The following is a 5,438-nucleotide window of genomic DNA, read 5'->3' on the forward strand; positions in this document are numbered from 1 at the left end:
TATATCTCTCTCTCTCTCTCTCTCTCTCTCTCTCTCTCTCTCTCTCTCTCTCTCTCTCTCTCTCTCTGGAGGAGTCTCTGAGTGGGTTTTGCAGGAACAAGGCAGTGCTCCCGCTCAACCTGACCCTTGCAATTGAAAATAGGGGAACGAAAGGTGGGTTCGTTCTCTTGAAGCTTGGAATTGGAGCAAATGACTGCAATTCTCGATCGGGAAAGATTCGTACCCTGATTTGTAGTTGGTACAGATTTAGCATGGGTTTTTGAGGTTTGAATCAGAGACTTCGAATCTCTTCGTCGGAGCCATCGTCGTGGGATTAGGCCAAAGAGCAAGAATGGATTTTCTTTTTAGGTTTGGGTCGACTGTCTGCCTCCCGGTCCCAGAGTCGTTTTTACTGTTGTTTCGTTTTTTTTGCCTCTTCATCTGACTAACTAACTGAATCTCTCCGTTTTATTACCAACGCCTGTTAAGACGTTAGACCCATGTGAAAGGTTCAAGTGACTGAACCCACTCCGTCTTTCTTTATTGGTTTGATTTCCAGATGTGGTCTGTCAAGCTTTCCTTTTCAGAACCTTACAAACATTAAAAAAGACGAAGAACAAAGTCATTTTTCTTGTTAATAAATGTAGTTCAGTGGTAGTCATTTGAATTAACATGAATAAAAACCATAAAAAAAATAAGAAGAACAAAGTCATTTTTCTTGTTAATAAATGTAGTTCAGTGGAAGTCATTTAAATTTACATGAATTTTTGTGGCAGAGCACTTGAAACATCAAACTTGCTGTATGTTCTAAGTTCACTCATTAGTTGGTTTTTAACTAAATTGGTTCTATGAAGTCCAGAGTTGACAAACTGAGCATCATTTCTTAATGTTTTTCAATACATCAGATGCTTATGGTTAATTGACATGCCTTTATTATGTGTGGACAGATAAATGCATTAAAAGATTTGGGATTGGATGTAGCAATGGGAACAGTTGTCACTAAGGGACCAGTTAAACAGAAGAAGTTTCATAACGCGGATGTGAGTACCTATTTTGGTTTTTGGTGTTTTGTTTGTTTTCTTTTTTTGTTCAATGCCTATGTTATGTCAAGGATACCCAGGAGTTCTGCAACAGTTCTGTGCTAGTGGTTAAGATTGTGGAACACTATAATCCCATAACTGTAGGTTGAAAACATAATCTAGCTATGCATGCCAACCAATTGGGTCTCTCCACTAACAGTTTAAGCTTTCAGAATAGCTGTAGACTAACATTCTATCAGAGCAGGAGTATTCAGTTGAAGTCCTTGTAACTACAGTATCCTAATAAATATTAGTTGAATATATGCTATGAGAGTCATGAAAAGTCAGTGTTCATGATAGAGAATGGAGAATAGAACTTGCTACCATTCAAAGAAGATGAAAACTTATCCACAAGTATGAAATCCTAAATATGGTTCCCATTTGACGGGGAGGATAGAGGATTAGTCTCATATTGGTCAAGTCAATTGCTACCTTTTTGGATTTCTTTCCACCGAAAAGCTCAATCTCTTCGTATCAGCCTCAAACTAACCTATTGATGCAGTATACCTATTGTCTAGATACCATGACCAACAAGCTCTAAGGCTTACGGATTTAAACTCACAAATAACACTTTAAATTAGGAATCTCACCCAAAACTAGGCTTCACGCCAATCCTTTCCCAGGCAACTCAGAAACACTGCAATTTTATTCATAGCACAACATCACCTGCCATTCGGCACTTACAATTATTTATACTAGAGCATATAGCTGACATTCTAGCATTGAAGACTCATTAGGACTCTTAAATTTCCAAAACTGAAGCATAAAAGACCTAATAAAGGAAACCTTAAAGTTTCTAAACATAAATGGAAATCTGAAAAGACACAAGGCAGATGTCCTCGTCACATATTTTAGTGAAAATCACTCTACAATGTTAATAACCAAATGTTCCAGATTACTTTTTTGAACTGATTAACTTGGCATCTTAATTGTGAAAAACATATAACGAGACTGAAGTTCATATGTTAGGGGGGGGTTGCTTATTTTGAATTATAGCTCCACATCTACTGCAGCAACATATGATATATTATTCTTTTCTTAATTCTTGTTAGCCCACAGGTAAGATACAACGAAGTAATAGTTGAAGGTACAACAGTTTAAACTTACAACAGGTAAGATACAACGAAGTGAGTTCACTTCCGGGCAACCCCAGACGCCATGGAACACTCGTCAGGGGTCGGAGAGGATCTGGTCATGGTTACCGTTGATATGTTTTCGATCTCGCCGGCGTCGGACTGGGAGGCGGTGTCGCTGAGGGCCGAGTCTGCACTCTTCATATTCCGGCAACCACTGCGACGGCGTCGTTACACGAACCCATCACTGTGTTTACTTCCGCCACCTGAAATTTTGGCGATTTGGTGGATTTGGGGGGAAATAGAGTTAGGGTTTTGGTTGCGGAGTGAGGCCGTGAGGGGGACTAGGCGAGTGCGAGTCGTAGAGAATTTATGTCAAGTTTGACTAGCAATCCCGTGTTGTAGTTCCTCCTATACTACTATAGGACCCAAAAATGGGAAAATCTTCTATACACGGCCGTGGAGGTAGACCGCAGGGTCAGGTGACACGTGGCTACATCGGAATCCTCCATATGAGGGCTGAAAAAGAAGTAATGTAAGCTATTGATTAATGCTTACTTTTTATAACAGTCAACATGACATTGAGTTGGAGGGTAAAAAACAAAATGGGTAAATAAAATTTCAGTAACTTGGATCTCGTCCGTTCGTCGGGACGGGTCGGCAAAGCTGTGAAGGTCAGACAACCCAGTCTGGTCGGAACGCTATTTCGGGGCTTCGATATGAAGGAACGGGACGCACAATCTCTCTGACTGGCATCACTTCGTCTCGAAATGTCAGCATCAATGGATCAATGCTGCTTGGAAATTTGGTTCTGGTTAGTTTGTATCTATTCCATTTCCAATATCTTTGATTATGATGATTTTTTAGATCAGTTTTGTTCTTGGTACACTGGGTATTAGAGGTCTACTTCACAAATATTAATTTGTGGCATATTGATTTGTAAAGACTCTTCTCTCACCGATCGTCTCTCCAATGCTCCAAGTGTGAAATTCATCGTCTCATTGCTTCGACTTGCCGACACCAGGTCCCATCTCCCCTCTCTCTCTCTCTCTGTCTCATCTTCAACCCCTCTCCGTTTTTTTTTCTTGATCTGAAATTGAGTAATTGATCGATTGCTACTTTCTGACCAGTTCACAGCTTGTAGTTGTGTACAAGAGGAGCGAAATACAAAACTGGGTTGTGAAGGGCCAGCAGTATAGAGAAATTTTACAGTGAAGTGAAACGTGTGTCGTTACTAACTACAACCCTGGTGAGTGTGAATACTTTCCGATAACAGTCTTTGCTGCAGCGTGGATTGAGAATGTTATGTCTACATGAGAATTCAATTGATAGGATGGCATGCGAAAGAAATATGCCCCGAGTGCCTTGAAACCGGAGTGAGTAAATCATTGGTGGCTCAAATTCTTTTCCTTTTCAATGTTTACTTCTTTCTGATATAATTCTATTCTTGTTAGCTTTCAACTGATAATGAAGAGAACCTTAGGATGTTTAGTTTAAGCATGTACTCTCGCAGATGTTAATTTGTTGGAATGATCTTGAGACAATACAGTTCAGTTTACTTCTGTAATAAATTATTATTGAATCTAATAACACTAATGGGCATCACTTTGTTCTGATGGTATGTATTCAACAAATGCGAGTCAGCAGATGAACTACTTGTCATTCAACAATCAAATGACACAGGTTAGTAAACTAGCTAGCTAGAGTCTAGATCCAATCGTGTATTGAATCCAAAACAAACGTAAAAAAAGAGGGAATGAAAACAGGTATTTTGATTGTCTATGTAATCAATTGCAAGTTACATGTTTCACCAATTGTCTATGTAACTTTGTTTCTCTGCTTTTTTTTTTCTTGAACTGAAATTGAGTTATTGATCGATTGCTTAAAAAATTGTTTATGGGTTGTATGTATTTGATTGATTGATTATGGATTCAGTGTCTGGGTAGCCTGTTCTGCTGAGATTTGATCAATTTCATGGCTGGGTCTTTCTTTTTTTTCTTTTTTTTTCTTTTGCGAGTAGCTCATTGATTTCTATGTTCCTGTGAATATTAGATGTGGCTTTAACTGATTTTATATGTTTATGGTGTCAATTTCTTTGAGGGTGGGTGAAGGGTTTATGGTGTCAATTTCAATCTGATTACTGTTTTATTATACTCACAGTTCTATATATACCAGTTTCCCTAAATACACCACATCAGTAGCTCAGGGGAGTCTAATAGCTCAGTAGTTCTATTGTGATTATTTATCTGTGTCTAGCAGTTCTAGTTTGCTGATTGAAGGGCATGTACTTCCTAATGGTCTGTTTTTATAAACTAATATGCCTTGTTCTGTTTTTACAAGTTAAATGGCAACATTTGAGAACAGTAATTAAAGTAATGTCCCTGGTTAACTTTTTTGATATTCATTTTTTGTTTCTACGATTTGAAAGGATGATCAAATAGTTGGGAACTTCTCATACTGCTTTGAACTTCTCAGTTTGATGCATTGAAATTTTCGAGATGCTTGAAATTTTTGTTTAAATAGTCTGATATGCATATGGCTTTTGTTGAAGTAGTCCATAGTCTATTATGCTTAAGTAGTCTGATATGCACATAGCTTTTACGTTAATGAAGTGCAATATTGTTATATTGTTCCTTGAAGATTTCCTTGCAATTTCCTTTTGCATTCAACAGTATAAGCTGATTGCAATAGCTCTTAAGTCTTTTCTACCTCAATAATTTGGCAATGCTAGCTTGAAACATACATGGTTTTTATTATTATGATTTTTAATGAAAACTTAAGACCAATAGTTCACTTATAAATGGTTCCGGTTTCTGAGTCTAATGGTTGCCTACTTGTCTTACATGTTATGAGAAACTTCAGTTGAGATGTCCCGCTTCAAACTTCAGCAAGTAGTCTGATATGCTGAGGTAGTCTGATATTCAAGCAGTCCGATAGAAAAAAGTGTTCAGAAGACTGTAAGACTGAAATCATATGATGCAGATACTCAAACCATCATCCAATAATAGATCTTTTCATACTAACGTAAACACATAAACATGAACATCTTAACATATATGCGTTCATAAAGAGAAGAAGAGAAGAACATAATACATTGATTAGCAAGCAGAAACTAGAAGTCAGAGTTAAAGCATCTCTTCCGACTTGAATGGCTGCTGCACAGAAACTAAAGGAGTCAATAACACAGAGGACAAGTCTTCTGCGTTTCAATATCAAGCTACATAATGTGGCAACTCTCTCCCGTTTGAGTTTAGAGAGAGAGAGAGAGAGAGAGAGAGAGAGAGAGAGAGAGAGAGACGACGACGAG

This window comes from Fragaria vesca, linkage group LG1 (assembly GCF_000184155.1).
Source record: "Fragaria vesca subsp. vesca linkage group LG1, FraVesHawaii_1.0, whole genome shotgun sequence".
In the NCBI taxonomy this organism is placed as follows: domain Eukaryota; kingdom Viridiplantae; phylum Streptophyta; class Magnoliopsida; order Rosales; family Rosaceae; genus Fragaria; species Fragaria vesca.